The sequence below is a fragment of the Chelonoidis abingdonii genome, chromosome 9 (assembly GCF_003597395.2).
Source record: "Chelonoidis abingdonii isolate Lonesome George chromosome 9, CheloAbing_2.0, whole genome shotgun sequence".
Taxonomy (NCBI): domain Eukaryota; kingdom Metazoa; phylum Chordata; order Testudines; family Testudinidae; genus Chelonoidis; species Chelonoidis abingdonii.
In genome coordinates, this window is record NC_133777.1 from 34,909,561 (window position 1) to 34,922,472 (window position 12,912).

Below are 12,912 nucleotides of genomic sequence, written 5' to 3' on the forward strand. Positions count from 1 at the left end.
TGCAGCCTGAGGGCTACAGGTTGCCCATAACTGTTTTAAATCATGATTTGAGGTCTTCAGTAACTCAGATGGAGGTTAGCGATCTTTACAGGAGTGGTGCGTGAGGTCTGTGACTGCGATGTGCAGGAGGATAGACTAGGTGAATCACGATGGTCCCCATGGCCTTAGTCTATGAGTCTAGTATTAATATGAAAGAGACAAGGGACCCATATAGTCCATGGACTCTGAAAGACATGAGCAGAGGCCGCTGCAGTGTTGCCCAAATCACCCTTTAATCACAAGTGCTATGATTGATTGATCCCTGCTGAAGAGCCAGCCTCATATGACTTGATGCTCCAGTCCTGCCAGGGCAACCCCTCTGCCTGGCTGCCTGCCTGCCTCTGGAGAAGAGAAGCCCACCAGAGCCACTGTGGGAGGCAAAGAGCTTCCTCCTACCCAGGTGTCTGAGGAGTTGTTGGGGGAGGGGGTAAAAGGGAGCAGAAGAGCCCCAACTGCCGCTCTCCCCCTGCAATGCCAGCCTGGGACAGGGAGATGGGGGTGAAGAATTGCCCCCTAGGCCTGTGTAGGGGAGAAGGGGACTCTGCAGCAGGTGCCCAGGGCTGGGAGAGGAGATGGCACGCCCTGGAGCTACAGGAGGAGCAGAGCACAATGAGGGACAAGGGGCAGGGTGCATAATTAATTACTGGGCATGGATGGTTGTGGGGGGGGTGCAGCATTAAATAATTGGAAATCTGAGGTTTGGAAGAAGCGGGGCCTAAGCCATCAGCAGAAGCGAGGAAGCAACAGTATCAGTGGCCAATCCCCTTACTCTGTAAATCTGGGAGAGCTGGCGACAACATGGGTGTGAGGCAGGGAAGTTAAAACCAAAAGCCAGACCAGACCTGCAATGTAATCTTTTCAAACTCTGACTTTGGGGCCAACCTTGTGGTTTTGGAGAGCTCTGACTGACTGATTTTGAACTTGGGGATAGCAAGCTGGTGCAGCTTCCACTGGCACACAGATCAAGGCTGAATTGTCTGGGTGAATAACTCTTTTTACTAACATAGCTCCAGCTTCTCAAAGAGGGAGCCTGTGCTGTGGGGGGTGGAACTGACCATCTGTCCTCTTCGTTTTCAGTCTCGCAGATACAAATGGCTGCCTGGATATCTCTTTGGATTGCCCTGTGGACTTGTTCCCTCCAATGACAGCCTGGTCTACGCTTTAAATTAGAGCAACTAGCTGTGTCGCTCAGCGGTATGAAAACTTCATACTCTGAGTGCTGTCATTATGCCTGCACCCTGTATAGACGCAGCTAGGCTCGGTGGAAGAATCATCTGTTGACCTAGCTACTGCTGCTCAGAGCGGTGATAACTACAGTCGCAGAACCCCCCACAGTGCTGCAGTGAGTAGTGTAGCATGCCCAAAAGTCTTCCTACACCCGCAGAGCTGCATGGACTGAGCTTGCCCGCAGGAATCCCCTGCTGCAGGGACTGCAGGGATGACAGTGCCACTCTGCAAGTGCCAAGCCACCATGAAGTCTCTAGAGACAGGTGGCACAAGCCGAGTGGGCCTCATGGCAGAAGGATGCCAGGGTGAGGCTGCAGGGGCACAGGCTGCCCCCTGACTGCCCCGTGGAGTCATCCTTTGTGTTATTAGTGGGACCTCTCTCCAGCTCCCCTTCCCAGTCTCTCTAAGGTCCCTAGAGGCTCCGTCTTCGTCTCTCTCTCTCTCTCAGTTAGTGGCTCGTTTGACTAGCTCTCTCTGCAGTCTCCCTTGAGTGGCTCTGTCCCCGGATCAGATCTGCATGCACAGTGAGTTCCCCTCCCTCCTCCCCCCGCCCCTGCCCCTTGTGACAGCAGCAGAAGTTTCCATTCTGTGCAAGTCAGCATTTCATGTGCAGCGGGTCTGCATGGACAGCAGCTGGGGCCAGAGGACATTTGCTTTGATAAAGGCAGGGCGTGATGGTAAATAGACTGAGATCCACTGCCATAGCAGATAGGAAGAAAGCACAGGCCCTCTTCTACCTAACATAATGGTGGGGGGAGAAACCAACCCTTTGTGGTTACCTAGGACCCGATCCGAGACAGTTTCCTCTGCACAGTATAGCGGAACACCTACAGAATCATAAAGTGCTATGTACACATAGGACATTGCCCAATTGTTCTGGGTGTTAGTAAGATCCCCTGATTAAATGTCTATTCACAACTGTTAGCATTTTGCCTCCTAAATTAACACTGAAATACGTCAGTGACAGTTACGTCTGTGTGTGCATTTGACTAGATTTCATGCCTTATTGTTATTTATTATACTAGTATAACCCTTCTGCCAGGCTGAGTTGATAGCAGCAAGGGCCGGGTTCAATACATAGGGGTCCCTTCCCAACAACGTAACGTGAAACCAGCTTGAGCTCCCACCCAGTGACCTGGAAAAATCTTACACACATCTCTGGCTGCCTCAAAGAGGCAATACTTCCCCTCTCACAAGCACAGAGTCTCGGTATAGCAGAAAATGATTAATAACACCACAACTAGAGTTCATAGACCAAATCATGAGCAAAGACCCACCCCAGCAAATTAGGCTGAGTCCTTTCCCTTTGGTTCTTGAGTCCAGCAACCCAAAAATCACCCAAAGTCCCAAAAGTCCCACAACCCAAAAGTCTCGGTCTCAAGTCAGTGCAGCCCCAGAGTTCAAAAGTTTATCTGCAGAGTTTTACCTCCCCAGCCTGGGTGGAAAGGGCGGGCATGGGGTGTTAAGGAGCACCTTACGTGGTCCAAGGCCAACTGCTCCACCTCTCCATGGGGTGCTGCTTCCGCTTTCACCACGAACTGCTCAACTGTGCCAGCCGCTCTGCTCCTCCAGCCGCCCCCACAAGCTGCTCAGCTCCACTCACTGTTCCGTGGGCCGCTCCAACTGTCCCACAAACTGCTCCACTCTGCTAGCCATCCCATGAGCCGCTCCAGCTGTCCCCGCAAATTACTCCACTCTGCTTGCTGTTTCATGGGCTGCTCCAACCCTCCCACAAACTGCTCCACTCTGCTAGCAATATAGCTTCGGGCTCACACACTAGGTAACACAGCACTCAGTGATTTCAGCTTGTAATATAGGAGCCCCAGTGCTGGTGCACTATGGACTTAAAGTGAATTTAGCTTAGCAGCCTACAACTAGATTCCTAATAGAATCAAAATTAGCTCTGACATTCAACAGTAGACCAAGAAGATGGTACAATTAGCATTTTGGACTCACAAAAGGGACCCACACCCCCAGATACAAACACCTGCCTCCAGCTTCTCTCAATTCACTGGGTTTTAGAACCCCTGTCTCTTGTCTAGCGAGTGCTACTTAGTTGACGTTGATACCCTCTGTCATAAAAAAATTTCATTGTCCTTGGTTCACATAATCAGGGTAATGACACTTTATTACTCCTGCCCCAATAACAGAGAAACTGGGGATCCTACAGCTGCCAAAGTGACCATTTTGGGCTGCTGTGGGCTCATGCTAGGCAGGGTGGGTGTGCCTATGCAAACAAGATCAGTCCCTGAAGTTCTTTTCCACACTCGCCACAATTCACCACCAGATGTCAGAATAGAGCTCTTCCTGACTCTGCTTACACTAGCATCCATAGTGTGCTTTGCAGGGGCTGTATAACTACAGAGGGTTTGAGTCTTCTCCCAGTTACTCCAGCATAAATTAGCAGTTACTCCATGGAAGTCCTCAGTGTTAAACAAGTGTAAAAAACATTGTGAACAAATAATCAGGTCCACAAGAAGACATGGTCCCTGCCCCAAGGATTTTACAGTCTAAAGAGACAAATGAAAGGCTAGGGAAGAAGTGCCGCATGAGAGCAGAGTGGCCAAAGCAGACACTTGGCGCATGTCTCAATTGTTCTATGTCTCTGTGTGTGTGAAGTAAATTTTAGTCTACTGACACCAAGTGAAAGGCCATCTTAAAACCATACTTAGCTATGAAGAAATTGCAAATATTTGAGTGACTCAGTTTTTCAGCATAATGCAGAGTAGCCTGCTGTAGTTTAGCTTCAGTAGGAGGACTTGGTTTTGTAGTTGCTCATGGCTAAAGTGTACCGTAACTGTAAAAAGAAACAGCACTGCCACAAAAGGGAAAATTAGAGTAAAAAATGAAATGCCAAGCAAAGTGTGTATTTGGCACTAGAGCAGGGGTGGGCAAACTGTGGTCCATGGGCTGGATCCAGCCCATCAGGGCTTTGGATCAGGCCCATGGGACTGCCACCCCCGTGGTGCTGCAGGCCCCATGCCACTCCTGGAAGCAGCCAGCACCATCTCCCTGCAGCCCTTGGGGGAGTTGGGGCAGAGGACTCCATGCACTGTTCTTGCCTGCAGGCACTGCCCCCCACAGCTCCCATCAGCCAGAAATGGGGAATCATGGCCAATGGGAGCTTCAGGGGAGGTACCCACAGGCAAGGTCCCCTCTTCCCCAGGGGCCGAAGGGATGTGGAGCTGGCTGCTTCCGGGAGTGGTGCAGGGCCATGCCAGCAGGCAGGGAGCCTGTCCTGGCGCCGGTGCGTGCCACTGCCACCCTGGAGCTGCTCCAGGTAAGCGGTGCCGGGCCAGAGCTTGCACCCCGAACCCCTCCTGCACTTCACACCCAAACCCCTGCTCTGAGCTTCCTTCCACACCCTGCCTGCACCCCAACCCCCAGCCGCACCCCTCCTGCACCTCAATCCCCTGCCCTGAGCCCCCTCCCACACTCCACACCCCCTCCAACACATCAACCCTCTTCCCTGACCCCCCTTGTACACCCTGCACCCCCCTCTGCCCCAAGCCCCTTCCTGCACACCACACCCCCTCTCACATCCCACACTCCCTCCCGCACCTCAACCCCCTACCCCAGTCCTACATTCATGGCCCAGCATGCAACTTCCCCACCTAGATGTGGCCCTCGGGCCAAAAAGTTTGCCCGCCCCTGCACTAGAGGATGGTGCACTATGGGAAGAAACTGATGGCTGTTACCCTTCTTGTTACCTGCATGGATATGAGGGCGAGAGGATAGGGCTAAGAATAGGAAATGGGTTGCAGAGCGATATGTTCTGTTTTTTCCCATTTTGCCCTTTGCTGTAAAGTGCCTTTGTTGTTCATTGTGAAAAGTGAGGAGTCTGGGGTGGGGAGAGCATGTCCCTTTTTCTTTCGCCCTCCCCACCTGTCTCCCTCCTCTTCCCACAAAAATATAGTTCAGTGTGACACCTCCAAACACCCTGGTTTTATTTTTAAAATACGATCAACCTCTAGACTAGGGAGGAGGGGTTGCACTTGCTCACAGAAGCCCCACCATTACTGTGGGAGATTGGCTGCCGCCAATACCATTCTTTTCGGGTTCATCGGCACTGCTTGACTAGGGTTGTTAGATCATGGGTCTGGATGTTCATATGGTTGAGACCCTGAATGATGTTATGCAGCAGTGGAGAGTGTTTCTCGGATCTGTCACTAAGTGGATGCTGCAACTGCTTGTCTGAAGGAAGCTGCTTGTGGAGTCTTTGTGGCAGGGCTCCTTGGATGCTCTGCATCTAAAATAGAAGAAGCAATCTGAGTCTCCATAGGCAACAAGGTAGGAGTGGTGGGGAGGTTGACTTCTCACACTGTAAAAGGAACTAATGAAGTGAGCATTATGAGGCATTTTGACTCGAGAGGTATTGGAATTCTCCTGAGTGATACCTGGGGAAAGAAAGTGTCTTTTGCTCATCACTGAGGTGAAAGATGGAGACACCTTCCAAATGGTGCAATCTGGACCTGAATGTAGAGAGGAGACAACAAACAATAACCTGCTTGGGCAGTGCATCTAACTTAAACATGGGGATGTTGTAATAGAAGAAACCCGATCAGAGAGGCTGGATGGAGCCGGTTTCTTGCACTGTCCCTCTCTAGCTAGCCCATTGTATGTGGGGGGGATGAAAGATCATTTGATTACAGCTGAATCCATTTCCAAGTCTGTGGCATGACCATCTGAAACTGCCACTTGCCAAATAGCATGAGCTCAATATAGTATCAGGTGAGAGTTATTAGAAATCAATAACCAACACTGGACAAGGCTGACTGGTTTGGGGTGTTGTCAGAGGTGTGTTGTCAGATGCTACCAGTTTGGTGCTCTGCTCTCTCTTTGTTGGTATCACTCGGCTGCGTGCGTGTGTTCCCTCTATGTGCTGCCCCAGCTCTGCACAGATAGCTGACACAGCAGACCCAAAGAGAACTCCCAATGACCACAGAGTCTAGTAAGGTACGAAGGCACGTCGGCCAGGTTTATTGCCGTATGGACACAATTGCAGTTCCCCGTAGATTACTTAGTCTACCGGGCATACTACGAGAAAGTGTCCCTGGTCAATGGACTCGGCTCAGTCAGTGGTGGGACTTTCCACTGCCCCCTAGGCCTGACAAAGACATCGCCAGGGATGCATCTCTTTACACAGTACACAACAAGTTACACATCCGTCCTTGACGTATTGAGGTGCAACCCTTCTAGTAACCAGGTAACCCTCTTACATAGTCAGCTGCTGCCTCTCACCTTGTACATGTTGATGTGAACAAAACAACTCTATCTCCATATATTTACCCTTTTGCCCTGTCATTGAGGATGGGTCAGTCTGTTCCTTGTTATCTGCATGGAATGTACCAAGTAATTGAATGTTTCTGATATCTAGTGTTCATGTACCTTTTAGGTATGTATCTTCTGCAGCAGTCAGACCCTTTCTTGCCTGCTTCTATGAGCGGGCCTCCTCTGGCTCACAGCTTACACTTTGCTTTATGTTTGCAAAGTCTTGACTATTACTTTTGTCATAAATAGATACAGAAAGTTAATAGCACAGGTACTTTATATCTCTTTGATCTAAGGGTTACAGTTCAGTAGCTGGCATGTCACCTGATCAGGAACAATCAGGGGAAGGATACTTTCAAATCTTGAGGGAGGGAAGTTTCTGTGATGTTCTGTTAGTTATTTGTTTGTTGTTCACTGTCTGGGACTCAGTAGGGACCAAGACGTGCAACCAGGTTTCTTCCAATCTCTTGGATACAGGTTCTTATAGATTCCCACATAAGTGAGATTTACTTAGATAGATAAAGCGAATTAGCTTATGTTTGTTTTCTTTCTTGCAAATTGTGCATTTGGCTGGAATTGGTTTATTGGTGTATTTGGGCTGGAAGGAGTTCAATTTGTATTTTTGCCTGAAGGTTTTTAATTTGTATTTGCAATACTTAGGCTGGGAGGTATTCCAGTGCCTATAGCCTTGAAAGACTCATGTACCTATTCCATCTTTAAATTTACAAAGATCATTTCTTTACTGTTTTCTTTCTTTAATTACAAGTTTCTTATTTAAGAACCTGACTATCTTCTTTATATTCATGGTGTGAGAACCCAGGGACTGGGTTCTGATTCACCAGAGGATGGTGGAGGAGAAAGGATAGGGGAAGGGGGGGGAGAGGCTTAATTTCTCTCAGGGTTTGTCGGTTACTTTCTCTCTCAGAAGAGGGTCTGAGGGGGAGAGAGAAGTAGGGGAAGGTGCATTTCCTCTCTGTTATAAGATTCAAGGAATTTGATCAGGGATCTTCCAGGGTAAACAGGAGGGGAAGCCTGGGAGAGGCAATGGTGGGGAAAAGGGTTTACTTTCCTTGTGTTGAGATCCAGAAGGTCTGGGTCTTGGGGGTCCCCGGGCAAGGTTTTGGGGGGACCAGAGTGTACTAGGCACTGGAATTCCTCGTTGGTGGCAGCGCTACAGGTTATAAGCTGGTGATTAAGCTTAGAGGAATTCATGCTGGTACCCCATCTTTTGGACGCTAAGGTTCAGAGTGGGGATTTATACCATGACAACTTTAGTTCAGGCCTCAGGCCTCATACTGGGCCTTTATCAGAGCCTTCACTTACTACATTCCCTCACTTTTTGTCTTTTTATGGGGAGGGTGTTTACCCATCGTCCCGGAAAAGCATAATGCATGGACTAAAGATAACCCAGTGGGCTAAACATTGTTATGTGGTTACCTTATTTTACCATCCATACACTCATGCCCCATCTGTCTGTTTAGTCTGCACATTCCCTCGTACGACTGTTAGGCAGATTTTATTATCCAATTATTTTTTAGTCCCTTATGGTGGGCCTGGGAATGTTAGGCCCGGGACCATGACTGAGGAATGTAGGATTATGATTGAGTCTTAGAGGCACTCCCAAATAATTAATATGAATGAATTATATGGATATTGCATATATATTTGTAGTGTATATGGGCATATATGTATAGTATGTATGTGTCCATATGACACCAACTTATATCCAAGTGTAACCATGTTTTTCCAGGCTGCTGGTGTGCTCTGGTCCTTTTACTTTGGTGACACAGATAGAAACACATCCCTGTTAGGGCAATTCCAGTTATCACCTGTCTCATCATTAGTAGTAGGCTGAGTGTTTTAAAATACTGGGATAGGGATTGTGATAGTGTGTCCCACAGTGTATATGAGAAATAAAACAGAAATTTGGAGTAGTGGCACTACCACTGAGGCCTTTATATATAAATATATTTTAATTAGTTACTACACAGTACTGTCCATTCATATTATAGGTTACCCGTAAGGCTGGTTGTCACCCTTGGGGAAGCTTTACTGGGCAGGAAACAGAAGTGGGTAGCTTCTCTGTTCTGTTGGTTGATGCAGATCCAATTGTCTCTTATGGGGATGCTGGCTTCCAGATAACCTACTGAACAGACGGTAACCAATTGATCAAACATTGCTGTGTCAGCATTTAATATTGGTACCCAGACACTGAACAAGATTGTTTTGAATAACATGTGCCTCAGTTAGGATGCAGTGTCACTGACCCAAATTATGACTGGTACTAACACGCAATTTGTTTACCCAATTTGTAGTTACTATGTCACTTAGTTTCTTTACCAATTTGTTTTTTTGGGGGTGTTTTTTTTTTGTTTGTTTGGGTTTTTTTGCCTTCATGTTGTTTGCTGCCATTCATTTGTTGATTTTTACCTGGGGGTTGGTTAAACAGTTCAGCAAGGCTATGCACATTGTACATACAGCAATAATACGGCAGCACAATGATAATACAGTGGTACAGCAATAACACAGTTGTTTTTACACAGTAACCAAGCTGAAATTAAATGACAGTTTTACTGGTCCAGCTAGTGGTTTTTAGCTGATTGTTAACTTAATTGTCCATATATGGTAGATAGAGGTGTATTTGACCAATCTCTTATTTATAAAGCGCTTCATTTTTCTTTTCTTGATGCTTGGAGGTTTCTTCACTGTATACTGAGTCTTCGGGGTGTGATATTTTCTGGGGTTTGGTCTGTGGGATTTAACTTAAAACAGCAATTTAGTTAACATAATACAGGTGGGTTTTTGTTTGTTTGTGTTTGTTTGTTTGTTTTTTAGTAACCCAGACTTAACACGCAGTTTTAACTTAGTTTGTTTACAATGTAATAAGAACAATGTAATAGAGACCGAACCTGTTATAACACAAGCTATACTTTTGCAATTGGTGTAGAGACATTCATTTTCATTTAGGGTGAATTACTAATATTTCATACTAAATGTAATGCTTAATGGCTAAAATAAATGCTCACAATCTTCCATGAGAAGGTGTATTGCTTTCTCTTGCTGAACACTTTGTTTCAGCAAAAGAGTAACATAATTTTAACTAGCTTTTTAGAGTTAATTTGCTTGTGATACCAACTTCACTCTTGTTAATTGTTTAGAAGCATAAACCTTAACAACCATTGCTTTCCATTAACATAACATAACATAACATAACATAACATAACATAAAAGAAAAGCATATAAAATTAAACCAACTATAACATTAAAACAAAATAAATTTTAAATACAGATACATGCAACTACTTTGAGGGTATTTGAGGGTATACTTTCAGGATGCTTTGTTATGTTTGGGAGCCAAAGGTAGAAACCTGTTGAAAATGTGGAAACCTGTTGAAATTGTTTGGTTAGCTTTATGCATAAATTGTTATTTTAAAACATTTTGATTATGACATTCTTATAACTATAGCCTAAACAAGAAATTGACATTTTGTTAATAATATTATCTTTACCTTAATGTTGAGGTTTCTCCTTACATTTTTTCTTTGAATAACAAATTTTTAAAAAAAAACTTAAAAAACAAAACTGCGATTGATAAAAGAGCATTCTTTTTGTTTGCAATTGCATTATTTGTTGAGGCAGAAATATATGTATATACATTTGTAACTGAAACCTTTTTGAACTTTGCACAAAAAATTTGTGTTAAGTAATTAGTAATAATCTGGAGTAAAAAAAATAAAACCTCCGTGCTCCAGTCTCATTACCATAACAGTAACAAAGAATTAAAAAAAAAAACTTTTTCTTATGTCTCAACCTGATTTTTAAAAAAATAGTGTGGTACCACATCTTATATATATAGTTTTTTAAAAAAGGGTAAAAAATTGACTTTTGGTTGCAACAAAATAAAAATACATTAAAAAAAAAGGATCACACGTGACACACACACCTAGACACCAAGACACACACATGACATGACAGGACAAACTTACAATTAAAAGCAAATGGTGCCAGAAATTCTATTCATAACTATACAAAATAAACACAACCAAAAATAAAAAGTAAAAAGTGGGTTAAACATTTGAATAAAACAAGTTTATTACCGTTATTCTAAAAATACTTGAGCATAAATTTGATAAAAAATATATTAATATTGTCAATGTATTGTAATTCAATTTGGTAACAAGGAATTTTGCAATTAATTTATATTAACATTATTTTAAAAACTCTGCTATATGAAATAAGAAAAGCCCATGTTTCAAATATTAGTTGTGGTTAGGGATTAGAAGCAGAGAGTGCATTTCTGTTGCTTTGGCAACCATATCTCAAGGAAAAGTTAGGATAATCCAGATGTTGCATTCCTGAAGGGTTAAAATAAGTTAATTTACTGGATTTATTTAAAGTAAAGGTTTTAACCTTATTTTTTTGTTTCTTGTTTTGTTTCTGTTTTCAAATTGCTTTATTTTTTGGAGGGTTTCTGGTAAAAACCCTAAATAACTTTTAAACTTTTTTAAAAAAGAGAGAGAGTAAGAGAGTGAGGAGAGGTGGGGAAAAGGAGGGTGGGGTGAAGAGCAACCTAGGAAGGTAGAGAGACCTGAGCCAAGAGAGATTGAACTCTGTCAGAGTATTTGAAAGTACAGGCGCAAGCAGTGCAAGTTTAGCAAACTGATAAAACACATAAAGGACAAAAACTTAACCGTATGGTAAAAATATTTGAGAAAGAAGGTTTCTATTTTAGATATGAGCATGGACTGTGGTTCGTGGATCAAAGCAATTGGAACCTACACATTGGCGAATTGCGCCCATGTTTTATCACTGGCTCTGGAGAGGCAGATTGGGGGTAAATTCCAGTGACCGTTGTAAAATCTTGATTGGGGGGGCGCGGCGCCAGTGTCTGTTGCTTTTGTGTGCATGCCAAATGGATAGTGGAGTGCCCTTGTTTGCTGCAGTTAACTGTTTTGGGCAACCTATTGTTAATGCATCAGTTCTAGGTGTTAATGCCGGGCTTAAAACTTACTTTCAATTTTTTACTTTTGAAAATTCTTTTTATATTCACCCCTGCGATCGGAGTCGCAGCTCTATCGTCCTAATGTCTCTGTGAACTGCTTCCATTTCTTCATTTGATTTACCATTCAGTAGGTATTGTTTGCTACGTCTTTCCTTCTGTGCACTTTCTGTCCCGTTCTGACAGGCACCAGTCTAGGTTCCGGTTTAAGTTTAACTGAACCTGGCTTCCTATCAATAAGGTCGGTGCTTGCGAATGCAGGGACTGCAGTTTCATGTTTTAATTTTACTGGACCACCTCCTTGCGCTTTCTGTCTCCATTCTTTCAGGCGCGCAAGGATAGCTACCTGAAAGCCTGGCTGTTTGCCACTAATATTTATAACAGGGGACAGCACATGTATTTTTTGTAGGTTACTAAACGCTGTTTCTAGTGTTTCACTCTGTTCCTGTACTGGTTGTCTATGGGCTGCTTGCCACCGACTAAGGGTGGTGTGAGCAGTTCCAGGGCTGTGTAGCTTCTTTGATTCTTTAATCTGTTTCTTGTGTTCCTGTTATCTGTGCCCTGCTTTTTGTCCAGTACTTGTTGGACCAGCATGCCAGCATATTCTGTTTCAGCCATCGTTCAACTGCCATCATTCGTTTAGACAGTAGTTTGCAAAATTTTTGCTTTTTACTTTTACTAGCTATTTTCAAGAAGCCTCGGAATTCTACCTTTGGTTTGTGGCTTGCTATTATATCCGTGAATACCAGTTCCCCCCACCCAATTCTTCAGTTCATATGGACGCCTCCCTTACTGGCAATTCCAGAGATCCAGTGAGTTATAAACTCTCATGGGATGTCAAAAGGGAGGGGATTCAGGGGGTTTTCCTCCTATGCACGAGTTTTCTGGCGATTCTTACATGCGGACAGCTCGCGTTGATCATCACTCTATGATGCAGCAGTTCCGGTGGTCATCCCAGTGTTGTAGAAGGTGTGTTTGTCAGTTGCTATTTCCTTTGGTTGGTGCTCTCTGCTCTCTCCTTGTGTGGTATCACTTCGTCTGTTGTGCTGTGTGTTTCCCGTCTATGTGCTGCCTCCGCTCTGCACAGATTAGCTGAACAGCTAGACTCCATAAGTAGACTCCCCAATGATCTTTTTTTATGGTTTTTATTGTTGTGTTTTTTTTTTTTTTTTTTTTTTTTTTTTTTTTTGTTTTTTTTATTTTTTTTTTTTATTTTTTTTTTTGTGGTTTTTTTTTTTTTTTTTTTTTTTGTTTTTTTTTGTGTTTTTGTTTTTTTTTTTTTTTTTTGATGTTTTGTTTGTTTTTTTTTTTTTTTTGTTTTGTTTTTTTTTTTTTTTTTTTTTTTTATACAGAAGCGGAGGAAGGGACGTAAGGCA